This window comes from Schistocerca serialis, chromosome 2 (genome assembly GCF_023864345.2).
Source record: "Schistocerca serialis cubense isolate TAMUIC-IGC-003099 chromosome 2, iqSchSeri2.2, whole genome shotgun sequence".
In the NCBI taxonomy this organism is placed as follows: Eukaryota; Metazoa; Arthropoda; class Insecta; order Orthoptera; family Acrididae; genus Schistocerca; species Schistocerca serialis.
Window position 1 is genome coordinate 356,676,129 of NC_064639.1, and position 18,275 is coordinate 356,694,403.

Genomic DNA, 18,275 nt, shown 5'->3' on the forward strand with positions numbered 1-18,275 from the left:
TTGGAATCGTCAAAATATTGTAAAACACCCTATACAATGGTCCAACTGTCAACAATACAACCTTAAAATGTTCGGAATTCTGCCACAGTTGCAAAATAATGACAACGAAAAGCTAACAATGCCAAGAATGCTTAACTTATTTAGGATCAGGCTTGTAACTACATCTTTATGAACTATTACTAGCAACATCAAACACCTAAGACATCAGCTACCTACAACGCTTCCAAGATACCCACACTTATGTTTGAATAATATGTACACAACAAGCCTTGCAATGATTTGTATTAAAATATGTAGATAATACAAAGATGCCGTGAATGAAAAAGTTATAAAAACGAAAAACAAGTGCTACCTAATGTATTGTACAGAAGAGTACGATATGTAACCCGAGGTCTGTATCATCTAGATCTCATGGTATGCAGGCTGGAACCTCGTTGTATTATTACCCTATGCAGCCATATACCATATACTGGGTTAATATGTTATGTCACAAAAGACTATTTCACTTGTATTCACCAAAAATAAAACATTAGATTGTTACATACCTTACGACAGTAACTCTCTCCGCCACGTACACCGAATGTTAGAAGAAAACGGCAACAAGATCAACGGTGTCTTCGGACGATCTGTACCTCAACATACAGATACCTCACAATATGACTCCAAGAAACACGTTAAGCTGATAGGATAGGACAAGCAGTGTTGTTGTTGTGGTCATCAGTACGAAGACTGGTTTGATGCAACTCTGCATGTTACATTTTTTCTGTGCTAGTCTCTTCATCTCCAAGTAACTACTGCAACATACATCCTTCTGAATCTACGTACTGTAGTCATTTCTTGGTTTCACTTTAAGATTTTTGCCCCCAGAGCTTCCCTCCAGTACTAAATTGGCGATCCCTTGATGTCTCAGATGGTGTCCTGCCAACAGATCCCTTCTTCTAGTCAGGTTGTACTACAAATCTCTTTCCTCCCCAGGCCTACTGAGAATCTCCTCATTAGTTGCGTGATATATCCTTCTAATCTTCAGCATTCCTCTGTAGCATCATATTTCATCATATAATGGACAGTGTCTTGAAAGGAGGATATAAGATGAACATCAACAAAAACAAAACGAGGATAATGGAATGTAGTCGAATTAAGTCGGGTGATGCTGAGGGAATTAGATTAGGAGATGAGACACTTAAAGTAGTAAAGGAGTTTTGCTATTTGGGGAGCAAAATAACTGATGATGGTCGAAGTAGAGAGGATATAAAATGTAGACTGGCAATGGCAAGGAAAGCGTTTCTGAAGAAGAGAAATTTGGTAACATGGAATATAGATTTAAGTGTCAGGAGGTCGTTTCTGAAAGTATTTGTATGGAGTGCAGCAAACTTATGGAAGTGAAAAATGAACGATAAATAGTTTGGACAAGAAGAGAATAGAAGCTTTCGAAATGTGGTGCTACAGAAGAATGCTGAAGATTAGATGGGTAGATCACATAACTAATGAGGAAGTATTGAATAGGATTGGGGAGAAGAGAAGTTTGTGGCACAACTTGACCAGAAGAAGGGATCGGTTGGTAGGACACGTTCTGAGGCATCAAGGGATCACCAATTTAGTATTGGAGGGCAGCATGGGGGGTAAAAATCGTAGAGGGAGACCAAGAGATGAATACACTAAGCAGATTCAGAAGGATGTAGGTTGCAGTAGGTACTGGGAGATGAAGAAGCTTGCACAGGATAGAGTAGCATGGAGAGCTGCATCAAACCAGTCTCAGGACTGAAGACCACAACAACAAACATCATGTTTCAAAAGCTTCTCTTCTCTTTTTGTCTAAATTGTTCATCGTTCATGTTCCACTTCCATTCATGGCTACACTCCATACATATACTTTGAAAAAAGACTTCATGACACTGAAATCTTTGCTCGATGTTATCTAATTTGTATTCTTGCCATTGCCAGTCTACATTTTATATCCTCTCTACTCCGAGCATCATTAGTTACTTTGCAACCCAAATAGCAAAACTCATCTACTACTTTAACTGTCTCATTTCCTAACCAAATTCCCTCAGCATCACCTGATTTAATTCGACTCCCTTCCGTTATTCTCGTTTTGCTTTTGTTTTTGTTCATCTAATATCCTCCTTTCACGACACTGTCCATTCCGTTCAACTACTCTTCCAAGTGCTTTGCTGTCTGTGATATAATTGGTTCAAATGGCTCTGAGCACTATGGGACTTAACATCTGAGGACATCAGTCCCCTTGAACTTAGAACTACTTAAACCTAACTAACCTAAGGATGTCACACTCATCCATGCCCGATGCAGGATTCGAACCTGCGCGGTTCCAGACTGTAACGCCTAGAACCGCTCGGCCACACCGGTCGGCTGTGATAGAATTACTGTGTTATCGACAAACATCGAAGTTTTTCTTTCTTCTCCCTGGACCTTAATTCATACTCCAAATTTTTCTTTTGTTTTCTTTACTGCTTGTTCTGTGTACAAATTGAATAACTTTAGGGATCGGCTACAACCCTGTCTCACTTCCTTCTCAGTCACTCCTTCCCTTTCATGTTCTCTCAACTCTTATAAGTGGCATCTGATTTCTGTACAAGTCATCTTTCACTGCCCGTATTCTGTCTTGGCTATCCTCAAAATTTCAAGGAGAGCAATGTTGACTGGAATATAGGCATTACAAATTTTATAGTAGTGGTACAAATTAGGAGTCGGTACAATGTAGGCAACTCTCTACTATCACTTGTCACAAATTATAACACTGCAGTGGACTAGGAATAAATATAGACACCTGGATTGCGCACACAGCACAACCTCAATCAACTCAGTCGGTCACTTTTACTTGAATGTGGCAAGCTAGCGCTCAAATATTTGGACTCTAATTTACTGCTATTAATTATCCGATCGTGATATAGTACGATAACTCGATAGAGGGCACTACAAAGGCTGCGTTTTCAATCACTTATTCCAGGAACGCTGTCCTTGACATTCGCCGAGTTTTGATTCATTCGCGCAATTCTTACGGTGTGTTATAATTTTCGCAGTCCCTAATATTTCCAATTTTGCTTTGTTACGACTTATGAAATTCATTATTACACGTTTCACAATTACTGCGCCAAACAGTCTTAAGTTACGTCATTTCCTGTCTGGATATCAACGTAGCGAAAAGCGGAAAGAAAATTGGCACTTAACGAACCCCTTCAGTGCGTTATAATTGTAGCCTGTCGAAGAGAGGTAAATAAAACCGGCAAGCGTGAGTCGATGAATGACAGATTGGGTGGACGCCTTTTGCCGTAAATTAATTTGGCGCCGCGGGGGATGCACGAAAGGGCGGTCGGCTGGAAACGCCGGCGCCACTGAATCACGCCTGCGCCTGTTATTACAGTTTTATTCTGGCCGGCCAGCCCGTCAAAGCCGCCCGTGTACTGCAGCGCTAATCCGCACTGGGAATATTCCGACGCTTGTTTACCCGCCGCTTTAATCGCTCTTAATAACAAATCAGGCTCTCCTTGTGTGCGGAATCCCTTTGGCCGACACATTCAGCCCGGCCCCGATCACCGTCCTCTGAGCAAATACGACCGCCGGCGGTTTAGCGTCGATGAGTCGCCCTAGGCAGCGGCATTCACGTATTATCTGCCAGACGCACCCGGATTAAACTGCCAGATAAGCGGCGCACGCACGCCAAAAACAGTTTCATAAGAGAACTGTTCGGAGCCACGTGCAAATTTACGTTTCCGGCTTACAGAAATTGAATGTGGAGGATTTTACTCGGCATTTATTAAACGTTTTATTTTACGGAGCGTTGAGTTTCGATGGAGCAAATCAAGAAAGAATGGCAACATGTGGCTTTTTTATTAGCAGACTGTTAGAATGATCCCTCATCTTGCAGTTGTACAAGCGACATTTCATAAATAAAGCACAGGTTGGTTCTACAGTGAATTGTTTGATGCAACGCCAATGAAAATTACGTCAGATGTTGTTTGGAGCTTGAGGAACAAGTATGTCTTTTTATGGTTTTTCGCTGCGCACTCTACCATAAAACCGTCGAGAAGTAGAAAAGGGCCCTGTGTAGGTTTCGGGTATTGTGACTATTCAAGACAAGAGGTCGTATATCAAGATCGAAACTTTACGCGGCAAAAACCCGACAGAAGTCCACAGCGTGTTAAGTGAAATTTGTGGTGAGTTTATAGTGGATCGTAGTAAAGTTTCAAATTGGGTTAATCGTTTGTGTGGTGATCGTATGAGCATAGACGACAATCCAAGAGCCGGAAGGCCGGAAACGTCAACAGATGAACGAAATTTGAAACTTGTGACAGTTTCTCTTGAAGAAGGTCGCAGTGGGACTTGCGAGGAACTATCTGAACCCAATAAATTTCCCCAACATCGGTATTCCGTATTCTGACAAATGATTCGAAGAAGAGAAAATTTTCTATGAGATGGGAACCACGCTGTTTGACCGCTGAAGAGAAGCAGAAACGCCTGGACATCGCACACCTTGCTGAAACAACGATTCAAACGTGAAGGTCTAGAGTGCTTGTGTCGCTATTGATGAAACGTAGATTAGAGACTTTGAACCGGAGTTGAAAGCACAGCCCAATGAGTGGAAAGCTTCGGATTCTCCATGTCCCAAAAAATTTTGAATCGCCCCGTCAAACCTCAAATAGTAAAATATGATTTTTGCTGTGTCCCTAGTCGAGAAAGTGTCACAGAGTGTATTATCATAAATTCAGGCGAAACCTGCTAAGGCAGATACACGAAATCCAACCTCAGTTGCTGGAGGCAGTGCCATTCTCCACGACAATGCTCGCCAGCATATTGGCAACGTTGTAGCTCAAAAACTGCGCTAATACCTGTTGCCGCATCCTCCCTGCAACCCGGACATGAGTCCACCGGACTTCGACTTGTACTCGAAATTGAAAACAACCTAAGTGTGGACGTCGTTATCTTTCTCTGGAAGAGCTCTCTACCACAGTTACCCGAGCCATTCGACAGATGAAAAGATGTGGTGTCATGGATGGGATAGCAGAGTTTCCTAGGCGTTGAGATTCAGTCATAGAGAAGCAGGAAGACTATATTGAAGGACTATAAGGAGATAATAAAAAATAAAGATGAAAATAATAAAGTTAGTGTGCATTATTTATGAAATGTCGTACTTAGGAAAACAGTCTATGTGGTGTCACCGCCAGACACCACACATGCTAGGTGGTAGCCTTTAAATCGGCCGCGGTCCGTAGTAAACGTCGGACCCGCATGTCGCCACTATCAGTGATTGCAGACTGAGCGCCGCCACACGGCAGGTCTAGAGAGACTTCTTAGCACTCGCCCCAGTTGTACAGCCGACTTTGCTAGCGATGGTTCACTGACAAATTACGCTCTCATTTGCCGAGACGATAGTTAGCATAGCCATCAGCTACGTCATTTGCTACGACCTAGCAAGGCGCCATTACCAGTTACTATTGATGCTGTAAAACATGTACCGTCAAGAGCGATGTTCACCAATTATGGATTAAAGTTAAGTATTCCAGCAGCTACGTACGTTTTTTGTTAGTCTCATTTCCTTGACCTGTTCCAGACCTCACGCCAGCCTGCGTGAGCTAAAACGCGTGCCTTTCGGCTTCCTTTCATAGTGGGTTGGCTGTCTTGCCAATCCACAACAGTCTGTATGGCACAAATCACAATTTTTGGTGACCAGTTTCAGTCAAGAGGCGGACCATCTTCACATCGTACTCTGCAATATGGAGTACTATGAATATAGAGGGTCACACAAATAAAACATAAGCAGTGTAATAAGAATTAAACTAAGTTGTATCCAAAGTTGACATATGAAGTCAGATCCACAGAGCAGGAACTGCAGAAGTCTCCAGATGCATTGAACCTCAGGAGAAGCAAAGCTGTGGCGGAAACTCCACGCCCGCAATCGTGTCCATTCGTCATTCGTAACCAACAGAATGAATGCTTGTTGAATACATGACGAAAATCTTTAGTTACTATTTTAAAAATGACATCTATTTATAGTGTTGGCTATAATATTAACCACTGTTACATTTTTGATGCTAAGAATTAAGACATAAAATAGCATACAATAAAAAGCCGATAATTTACACTGCCCTCTGCGGGACGTTATGTATGTGTGAGGCGTCACTGCTTATTTAGCAATGCGTGTAGCATATCCACAAAATTTTTGTTAGCAGCTTCTTTATGTATCTAATTACAGAATCGATTTAAGTTGCTTATTTTAAGTTTACACTGTAAAATCTAACACATTAAATTGAAAATTAACATAAAGTGAGAAGCCAAGACATCACTATTCCACTACCCTCTGCATGTACATGTTATCAGGAAACGTGCAGCATATCAATAATCATCAAAGATGCTATGCTGTCTAACCGGGTCCAGTGAAGTATTACTTTGAAGTTAACTGGCACACAGAAATAAAAAAAATGGCTCTGAGCACTATGGGACTTGAGTTCTGAGGTCATCAGTCCCCTAGAACTTAGAACTACTTAAACCTAACTAACCTAAGGATATCACACACATCCATGACCGAGGCAGGATTCGAACCTGCGACCGTAGCGGTCGCGTGGTTCCAGATTGAAGCGCCTAGAAACGCTCGGCCACACAAGGCCGGCTCACACAGAAACAGCTGTTAAAGTTTATGTAGCTGTAAAGTAATATCATTAAGTTGCTTGCATTAAATTTACATTGAATCACATATTAAAACGAAAAATAACGTAACGCAAGAGGTCAATAAGAACGCTATTGCATTGCCCTTATCTTGCATTTTCGTGAAAGAATGTCGTCGGAAGGATCAGATCAACAACAAATTAGAAAATAATATCCTTTTAACAGGAATGGTATTAAAGTAACGATCACTAACAAATCTGAATTTGAAGCTGCAGATGTCTCAGCCTGCCGACTGATGATCACCATAATTCACTTTTTGTATAGGTACAACATGGCAGCCACGAAGTGTCACTAGAACAAAAATAGCGTCTTTGTCTGTGTCACCACATCAACCTATTACATCGGATTTTGAAGCTTTTTAGAACAGAGCGAAGCGAATTCTGTCAAAACTGTAGAACTAATTTTAAATTTAAAAAACTATTAAAATATTCTAAAATACTTTCGGTAGTCACCTAGTTGACAGTAGTTCATTCATTACAGCATCATTTTAAAATTGTATTTAATAAGCTTCACTAGTTTCGAACGTGGCTCGTTTTCAAGTGCACCTAAAACCATAACAAAACACCCAATTAAAGTTACATTTTAAACCATACATAACTGTATTGGATGTTGCGTTTTCTTTGGTTCAAATGGCTCTGAGCACTATGGGACTCAACTTCTGAGGTCATTAGTCCCCTAGAACTTAGAACTAGTTAAACCTAACTAACCTAAGGACATCACACATATCCATGCCCCAGGCAGGATTCGAACCTGCGACCGTAGCAGTCCCGCGGTTCCGGACTGAAGCGCCTAGAAACGCACGGCCACTTCGGCCGGCTCCGTTTCCTTTAACACTTCAGTTACCTCTAATAGATGTGGTTGCATATCCCCGTCAAATCTGTTGAGATGCACTCGGATTTCAGGCACGCCTGAACCTAGTAGTCCTTAACAGAGCACAATTATAAAATACAGTGTTGTGGAACAATTTCTTTCTTCAAATTTTATTCTTTCTAATTTTACGTAGCTAATTATCTTGCAGAATCTGTACGTTATACGATGATTCTTTGTACTCTCTTTTCATCTATTAATTCAGACTGTTGTGCCCACGCAGATGAAGCTAATTCACGTCCTTTTATTTTTAAATTTTTAAGACATGAGAATTTCACACTTCTGTTACCGGTTTTGACCAGCTGTTCAAACGTGTGTGTGAATTCCTAAGGAACGAAACTGCTGACGTCATCGGTCTCTAGACTTACACACTACGTAAACCAACTTAAACTAATTTACGCTAAGGACAACACACAAAACCATGCCCGAGGGAGGACTCGAATCTCCGGTCGGAGAGGCCGCGCGATTAGTGACATGGCACCTCTAACCGCGCTGAGCTATTGGTGAACTTCATACCATTAATAGATGAAAAGATAATAAAAAGAAACAGCGTATAACGTACAGTCTCTGCCAGGCAATTACCTACGTAAAATTATACAGAATAAAATCATACTTAAAGGCACATGCTGGAAGCTATTCCCATCGCGTTGAATAAACCACAGACTTTCGCGTGCTGCCTCTCACGCACGTGGACAAGCAGCGGCAGCCGTTACTTCCAGCGTATTTAAAGAAACAGAACAGATTTAGTGAGCTAATTTAAAGTCCAATAACAGATTCAGAGAGAATGGAAAATTATGAGTCCAATGACTGCTATCACGGATCAGCTGTGTACACATGAAGTTAGTTTAGAAATATGATATGCAAATTCCCTCTTCCGAATAAATATTGCTCGAGATTCTAGACCCACAGAGCTCGTAGAGACAGAAACACATTGTGTGTGTCACTGGATAGAGGAAGATTCAAAGTTTTATGTTCGCACAGACTGCGTACCATACACTCAACATGAGCACCATGCTTTGAACGAAAAATGTCTAAACAGTAGTCCATTTCAGTTCCACATACGAATCAATATGTCCCTGTTTACTGAATTGGTAGCTGTAACAATTCAATTTCTCAGCTCTCGAAGAGCAGCTGCCATAGGTGGGACAAAGACTCCTTCTTTTACGTACTCCAACAGAAAAAATCGTAAGGTGTGAGGCCTGGTGACCTGGAAATCCAGAAGGAATGAACAACATATTGTTGTTCACTTCTTCCAATCCAACGTTATTGGATGGTGCTGTTAAGATAACGGCGAACCTAAAGGTGAAAGCAATGAGGGGAGCCGTCATGCACAAAAACTGAATCTTTGGATACATCATAAAGTTGATGAAACAAACAACTTGCAGCATATGCAGATTGACGTCTCTATCGCAGTATCTTCCTCAAAAATAAAAGGTCCGTAAACTTTGTGAACAAAACGGCGCAAAACGCATTCAGTTTCGGCGAGTCCCTCCTACGTTCGGCGACGACGCCAGGATTTTGTTAACCCAAATTCTCATGTTATGTTGGTTTACTTTATACGATAGGTGAAACGTCCGAAAAGATGAGTCGTTAGGGAAACGTGACCTCTGTCATATCCTGGAGAACTGAAATGTCAGATTCGTCTCTCTTCGTATCTTCTGTTACGGTCGCCGGGACGCTATTGCTGTAGTAACTGCAACTTGTAAGGCTTCATATCCAAGCGTCGTTAAAGAGTACTCCATATAGTTGTTTGAGGAAGTTGGTGTTCCTGGCCTGCCCGTCTTGCGGACTTCCAACGGCTCCTCGTGTACGCGTCTCGTATACGCTCCGTGTTTCAAAAGGCGTGTGTGGACGACCAATGCTCTTCGCTTTATATATGCAACTAGGTTCCAAGTATTTTGTACACCAGTCATAAATCTGCTTGTTCATAGGCTGCTTCTTTCTGAATCGCCAGCGGAATGCACGTTGCATTTGAGCAGTCATACAATGGTATAGTTTTCCAGGTACATCCAGTCGTTTATGTGAATACTGTCTGCGAAATCTGTTGCGAATAGAGTTGGCAGATAAGAAGTAACAAATTTAAACATCATTCATAATGTGGCAGTTTTTATGCACCTGAACGTTCGTGGCGTCATACCTCTTGGAACGTCGTGCAATTAAATAATTCTGCTGGTACATTCAGTGGTGTATGTGAATGTTGTCCGAAAAATAAGGCGCGAATTCGTTTTTAGTAAAGAAGTAATAAATTAAAACGGCATTCCTGATGCGTATCACCGAAAATGTAATAAGTGATATACTTTTCTTCTTTGGGGTTGTTGGCTAAAAAAATATTTCGTAGAGGTTTGAAATTACATGTAAAGTATGTTGCAGGACACTAAGTGCTGTGATTGTCAAATACAGAATGAATATAGTCAGGCTATTTGCGCGTCGTGAGCTACGTTGCGTTTTCACCCCAGCACCATCCCTTTTAAATGTAAGTGGTTCTTACCACCTCAGCGATTGTTTCCAGACACTAAGTGCTACGTGTACCAAGTTCAAAGTTCAAATGGCTGTGAGAACTACATCTACATCTACATGACTACTCTGCAATTCACATTTAAGTACTTGGCAAAGGGTTCATCGAACCACAATCATACTATCTCTCTACCATTCCACTCCCGAACAGCGCGCGGGAAAAACGAACACCTAAACCTTTCTGTTCGAGCTCTGATTTCTCTTAGTTCATTATGATGATCATTCCTACCTATGTAGGTTGGGCTCAACAAAATATTTTCGCATTCGGAAGAGAAAGTTGGTGACAGAAATTTCGTAAATAGATCTCACCGCGACGAAAAACGTCTTTGCTTTAATGACTTCCATCCCAACTCGCGTATCATATCTGCCACACTCTCTCCACTATTACGTGATAATAAAAAACGAGCTGCCCTTTTTTGCACCCTTTCGATGTCCTCCGTCAATCCCACCTGGTAAGGATCCCACACCGCGCAGCAATATTCTAACAGAGGTCGAACGAGTGTAGTGTAAGCTGTCTCTTTAGTGGACTTGTCGCATCTTCTAAGTGTCCTGCCAATGAAAAGCAACCTTTGGCTCGCCTTCCCCACAATATTATCTATGTGGTCTTTCCAACCGAAGTTGTTCATGATTTTAACACCCAGGTACTTAGTTGAATTGACAGCCTTGAGAATTGCACTATTTATCGAGTAATCGAATTCCAACGGATTTCTTTTGGAACTCATGTGGATCAACTCACACTTTTCGTTATTTAGAGTCGACTGCCACCTGCCACACCATATAGCAATCAACTAATTAAACCTAACTAACCTAAGGACATCACACACATCCATGCCCGAGGCAGGATTCGAACCTGCGACCGTAGCGGTCGCTCGGCTCCAGGCTGTAGCGCCTAGAACCGTACGGCTACTCCGGCCGGCGTGTACTAAGTGTGGTTGAAGTCGGTCTAGTGATCTAGGAGCAGACGTGGAAGATAAACATACATATATACACATATGAACATCCTTTTCTTGTAATTTTCTTGCATTCTTAAGTACACTTTGAAGATATTATTATTACTAATTTGAACTTCACTTGAAAATTGTTAAATATTTTCATCTTATTACGCTACATTCAAGCGCGAACATGCATGAAATTCAACTCTAGTATACGTCACTTGATCAGTACAGTCTGGTGTTCACAAAATTAGTAAACCTGGAAACATCACATCTCAGACGATACTCTTTGGAGAGAGAAGAACATTGCAACATTGCACACCATGTGGTAAATGTAATAATTCGGTCTACCAGAGAAGCGAAACATAAACCGTTGTCCAAAGTGAGACGTTGCTTTAGTCTGGGAGTAGAAACTCAAAGGGCAGAGGGGAAGCGGACAGACTGAGACGGCCAGATATGACGACGCACCCCTGCGTTCCCGGACGCCGTGCGCGAGGCAGTTGACGCGGCAGTTAGAGGTCGGCGCGCTCCGTTTGGTAATAACCATTCCCGCTGGGGACGGTAACTGACGCAATTAGGTTTATCAGCAGTGGCGGCGGAAGTCCTCACGGCAGGCCGATAGCATCTGCGCGCCAAGTCGTAAGCGGCACCGTGGCGTGTGGCGCGGCTGCTGTCTATGGGGTAGGGACGCCGCTGGGATGCGGCGTGGGAAAAACCAGGCCGTCTGTGTGCTTCCAAATAGATATAGACACGCAGGAGAATGTAACAAATAATATTAACGGCCAGCGAATACTTAGAGAATTTAAAATAATTACCTCAACTCCCTCTTTTAGGCAAATACGTTCGGAGAATAATGTACTTTATTTCATTTTACAGCCGGCCGCGGTGGTCTCGCGGTTCTAGGCGCGCAGTCCGGAACCGTGCGACTGCCACGGTCGCAGGTTCGAATCCTGCCTCGGGCATGGATGTGTGTGATGTCCTTAGGTTAGTTAGGTTTAAGTAGTTCTAAGTTCTAGGGGACTTATGACCACAGCAGTTGAGTCCCATAGTGCTCAGAGCCATTTGATTTCATTTTACACGATTTCTGTTTCACGTTAGAAGCACCTTTTCCATTAATATCTCATATGTTTCGATGAAGATACGTAAACAGGGCCGCAGCGGCTGGTATATTTGCAGATATTCCATCTTTTTAGACGTAACATGAGAGGAAAATAGTATTAAATGAAAATATCGAATTAAAAATAAATAAATCAAATTTTCAATTCGCACAGCGAAATAAAAGGGAAAAGTTTTTTATGAAGATGACTGATGAACCCATTATTGTTATAGATAATCAGCTACCTGTACCCTTCTGCGCCCTTATTGTAACCTCCTTCTTAAATTAGACAAGATTTTAGAACACTGAACAGTGTTACAATCTTCTGCACTTTCTGCGATGATGTGAATATGCGGTTCGATGTGACTGAGAATCCGACAGTAATTGTATTTTACCATTTTCTTCTCTTTTTTTAATTTCAGACTTTTCTGTCGGACACGCAGTTAGCATAGTTCCTTATATAGCATCCTGCAGTCAATAATACCAACGCAACTACTTGTTGTACTAGCTAATAAAACGGATTGCTCATCTCCATCACCGTAACAAGAATACTACCTTGTAATAGTTCAAAAATGTTCAGATGTGTGTGCATTCCTAAGGGACCAAACTGCTGAGGTCATCGATCCATAGACTTTCACACTACTTAAACTAACATAAACTAACTTACGCTAAGAACAACACACATACCGATGCCCGGGGGAGGATTCGAACCTCCAGGGGCTACGCAAACCGTGACATGGAGCCTCTAACCGGGTGTTATAGTTAAAGGGGCACTTCAGTAGGAGGCGTAACAAAGTTACCGACAAATGGCCCTTGTCATACGAACACAGTAGGAGTCGTTTTGCGTATACAATATCGAACATCGCTGAACAACAGCGGTGTACCCTTCGAATGTACCACAGAAAATTCTTTATCACCATGTTTCGTCTCTAAATCGACCATGCAAAGTTAAGAAGGCACTTCAGTTGCCTACGTTGGACTGACACATCCCTGCATGGCTGTGGCAAGGAGAAGAGCACCAAACACATTCATCGTCTTAGGCTGCCCACTGCGGTACCAAGCACCCGTTCGGATATATGTGCGTGTTAAAACGCCGGCTTCAGGGACACGGACAGTCGCACTGACCCCGGTCCGAATCCACACGGTGGATTGACGACGAGGGCCAGTGTCCCTATCAGCCTGGATTTCGTTTTTAGGCGGTTTTCCTAATCCCACTAGGTTAACCTCGGGCTGGTACCCACGTCCCTCCTCCGATACATGCTACCATGCTACATAAATTTCTAGAAATGCTTTCTCACGCTTGTTTATAGGATTTACTCTAGATCCTGACAGATGTGACATACTGACTCCGTCCTGGGAGATGAGTATGACACTTCAGATATTTAGTCCTCTTAAACGCTGATTCAACAGCTTAGCGGCATAATACAGTAACCGATTTTCTGCAGGGCTTAGTGTTTGTGAATAACTGCTACTTACCATAATGTAGAAGCTACTTGAAACAAACGATATATATATATATATATATATATATATATATATATATATGTATGTGTGTGTGTGTGTGTGTGTGTGTGTGTGTGTGTGTGTGTGTGTGTGTGTATGTGGTGTGTGTGTAGGAGAGAGACAGAGATACGTCCATTATTTAATACATGTAAAATAAGTCTGCTCCTATAATTTATAGAATATCATGTACTATGTCAGATTCTGGCTGAGTGGATAATGAAACACACATGGTGTCTCATTTATCTTGCCAAGATGCGAAATAAAAACTGTTATGGGCGGGGGGGGGGGGGGGGGAAGGGGGAGGACACGTTAATCTGTATGATTGCCTTTCTCGTAGCTTTGTTTGTTACCAATGTATGAACAGTATTACAGCTTTTTAAATGGCACCCTGTGCAGCATGTAACAGCTAAAATTTGCACCACAAATACTGCCGAATTAGAAAGTGCTGTTGATGTGCAGTTTTCACATAGTGGATTGGTAGTCAGGGGCTGGTATTGTTAGTTAGTAACCAGATTGTAATAATACTTAGGAAGTGTATTTCTTATACAAACATGCACTTGTTTAACTGGAAACAAAATAAAGCAGGATAAAATACAAAGTCAGTGGTGTTTGTTGAAAGATTATAGTGCGAGTCGTTTACGAGAAACAGTATTGTGAAAATTTGCCACACAGCCGCTTGTTTGGGCCATTCAGCCATCGTAGTTGCTACGTACGATTTTGTTGTGCTTGCTTATAGTGTGCTTGAGTGTTCCTTGAGTGCGAATGGCTAGTTAGTTGGTGTGTGACAGTCCAAGCATTAGGTCGTGAGTGGAAAATGTGATTTACCAACGCAAAAAAGCATACTTGTTCATGGTGTATGTAGAGTGTGGGAAGAATGGAGTGTACGGTGGATGCTGCAAGATATCCCAATAGACGTAAACCATCTCTGCCGTTAGCTATCAACCTCTTCAACCAGTTACGCGAAAGTGGTAGTGTAACACTTAGATAAAGTAGCAGAAGAAAACAGGTGACGAGAGAAGAGGGGGAGACCAATGTTCCTGCTGGTGTTACAGTTGATCCACACGTTAGCTCCCGCACAATCCCACAAGGAAATGGCACGGGTCAGGCAAGTGTCCTGCGCAGTCTCCATCGACGTAAGATCCAGCCCTATCACATCTCTCCCCATCAAAAGCTCCATGGAAACGATTATGTGAATTATGTTAATTTCTGTACATGAGCATTAAGACAGGATACTCCAGATGTAAAGTGTACCTTGATTAGTGAGGAAGCAACATTTACCAGTCATGACCAGGTTAACCTTGGAAACGTGCGCTGTTGGTCTGTTGACTGTCCCCGTTGGCTTCGTCAGGCGGAACTTCAGCGTCCATGGAGCGTATCGCAGACTCCTAATAAACCATCTTCCACGGATGCAAGAAGACGTTCCTCTGCAGACTAGGAGGAACCTGTGACACCAACATGATGGCCGTCCAACTCACAGTGTACGAAGCACTACTCTGTCTTCACAAATTGTTTCGCACTCGTTGGATTGGAGGCAGAGGACCTGTGAGGTACCGGCCCGTTCTGCGAATTTGATGCCTGCAGACTTTTTTCTATGGGGGAAAGCTGAAAGACCTTGCCTACAAGAACATACCATCCACCCCCGATGATACGACATGAAGTATTATTGCAGCCTGCTCGGATATCTCCGCTTGTACAGCAGTCGTTCCATATCCGACTGGAAGCGTGTATTACCGCTGCTGATGGTCGTTTTGAACACAACCAGTGATGGTCAACTGTCTCGTAATTGGTCAGAATCCACGTAACTACTGTGTGCACTTGTGCTGTTCTTTAGTGCGTGTTACCCCAGGTACAAATGCCAGTGTGGGAACTTTTTTAAAATACGATAGCTCGTAAACTACTCGCACTAGAATCCTGCGACAAACACCACTGACTAAACTTCAGATGGCTCCAAGCACTATCGGACTTAACATCTGAGGTCATCAGTCCCCTAGACTTAGAACCAGTTAAACCTAACTAACCTAAGGACATCACACACATCCATGCCCCAGGCAGGTTCGGACCTGTGACCCTAGCAGCAGTGCGGCTCCAGACTGAAGCGCCTAGAACCGCTCGGTCACAGCAAACACCACTATCATTCTAATTTACTTTAATTCTGGTTTGCTGATGTCAATAGGCATTGTTCCATTTAAAAAATGTATGTTTGCACAAAAAACACACTTTGTAATTATCATTACAATATGTTGATTGGGTAACAATATGAGCCCTGACTACCTATCCATTCTGTGAAAACCGTACATCAATAGTACTTTACATTTCCGCAATATTTCCGGTGTAAATTTTACGTCATTAACCCTGTATTCAGTAGTACTTTCTCTGCTCAACACCTTTTGAAACTTGAAATTATTGAAAACATGATATACCACTGACTGACTCTCCTATGTTAGCACGCAGTGCAGGTATCCACTTGATGGAGTTGTCCACTTGATGGAGTTGTCCACTTGATGGAGTTGTCCACTTGATGGAGTTGACAGTAAGCAACTGGAAACACGAGGAAGCTGCGCACAATTCAGTCAGCCATCCTCAGTTGAAGGTTTGTTTGAGATAAATGCACATCAACAAAGAGACGAGAGAAATGCTAATCGCCTCTAGAGGATATAAGTTAGCAAAACAATTGCTGGTTTAATATTTTCTTATTTACAATACGAATAAATGTATCACAGTAGTGCAATAGTCTTGAACAATGTGTTGTGTGCAGCAAAGGCTGTGCTTGGTTAAAAACTTCTTCATTGTTACATTTCCTTTTCTGTAGTAGCCTTCTAATTGCAGAGGTGTGTGCGTAAAATGTAACTGAGGGGTGCTGAAGGTTGTGTACTGCAGGTTCTACGAAGGGTAACGCAGTGATGAGTGTCTGAACTATGCACCGTCTAAACAACCCTTCTCGGCATAAAACCTGCGGTGGACCACGGAATACTACCTCTGCATAGGGTGAGATGAGACGCCTTACCCGCTGGAAAGGTATATACCATATAGTTTCACAACGTTAAAACAGATGCATCCTAGCTTAACAGTATGGCGTATTCAGTTAGTTCAATGAGCGCTCTCGTAAAGAAACGCAGCGAATCGCACACGTCAAGGTCTCGTGAGAACCTACCACTTCAGTAAGACTAGAAAATCCCTTCTTTCAGGAAGAAAATTTTTAAAAACGCTTCTGCGGCGTACGAAGACCTTCCAAGAAAATCTTTTCGCTGAATAGCCCGAACGAAGCTCTTTGACACAGGTACAATTTCTCAACTCGGTGCTCGTTCACTTAACGAAATCTTTTCATACAGAATATCTGATAGGGACCGGCTGCAATTCGCAGCAAGTAATTACGGTAGTGTCTGTTGCGGAGAAAGAGATAGACGAGGAGATGGGTGCTTCTTTATTCTACCGCGACTGCTGACGCAAGCCCGCGTCGGTGTCTGTGAAGAGTGAGCTGTGACCCGATGGCAGTGGGGCGTTAATAGGGCTGCGTCTCCAGGCAAACACCCTGCAGTCGACATGGAAAACAGCAAGAGGGAGCGGAGCTGGAGGAAGCCAAGCGGGCGCACCGGGCAGCGTCTCAGAAGCCGTGCCTCCAATCACGACCGTGCCGTCAGTGAAGCGGGAGGGACAGAGGACAGAGACGAGAAGAGAGAGAGAGAGAGAGAGAGAGAGAGAGAGAGAGAGAGAGAGAGAGAGAGACGAGAGATATAGTAAACAGAAAGAACGCGAAGTCAAGGCACCACTGCGCGTCAGAGGAAGTTAAAAAAAAAAAAGAAAGAAAAAAGAAAAAGAGTGTGTGAGGTAACGATGAAGTCATTTTGCATTTGACAAACTCCAATGGTATAAAAAGTGATCGTGTACTAGTACGTTAAAAACCTTTTGTCTCGGCCTTGGCGTATACGAAAATTCTCTAAGTACGAAATCGTTAGTTGGAACCTATACTTCAATCGCTTCTCCGTTTTATTATATCAAATGCACTCAGGCATACAAAAATAAGTGAACGTAAGATTAAATTTATTCACATCCCAGCCACCCGCCAGAGCTTCGCTAGAATTCATAAAAAATCATTTATTGAACATATTCGTACAAATAATCAAAAATTTTCAAAATAGCACCCTCTTGCTTCGATACACTTCTGGAGGCGGTGTTTCCATGCCTGGAAGGTAATCATGGAATGCCTTTTCCGGAATGTCCTTTAGAGCTGATGTAACATGCGCCTGGATGCTTTCAACCGTGTCCCAATGTTTATCTTTCATGACTGCTTTTAACCGAGGACACAAAAAAAGTTAGCGGGAGCCAGGTCAGGACTGTAAGGAGACTGGGGAACCAATGGGGTCTTGGTCCTGGCCAGGAAGTCGTTGACAATGAAGGCGCTGTGACTCGGCGCGTTGTCGTGGTGAACTTTCCACGTGTCCTTGATGTCGCTTCGGCAGCCCGAGACCCTCCTTTTCGGTCTTTTGAGCACTTCTAAGTAGAAAGCTGAGTTCACTGTAGTCTCAGTAGGTACGAATTCGTGGTGGACAATGCCTCTGACGTCAAAGAAGACAATGAGCATGGTTTTGATCCTGGACTTGCTTATGCGTGCCTTCTTGGAACGGGGCGACGATGGGGTGTGCCACTCTGAACTCTGCCTTTTGGTCTCAGGGTCGTACTCAAAAATT

General features: G+C 42.7%; 1 protein-coding gene across 1 annotated transcript in view; it reads left to right on the top strand.

Annotated features, from left to right (window-relative positions):
- Positions 1-18,275, top strand: part of LOC126455984 (uncharacterized) — a gene marked incomplete at its 3' end in the record, with an annotated part of 1,226,620 nt that overhangs the window by 338,962 nt on the left and 869,383 nt on the right. The window lies entirely within an intron of this gene.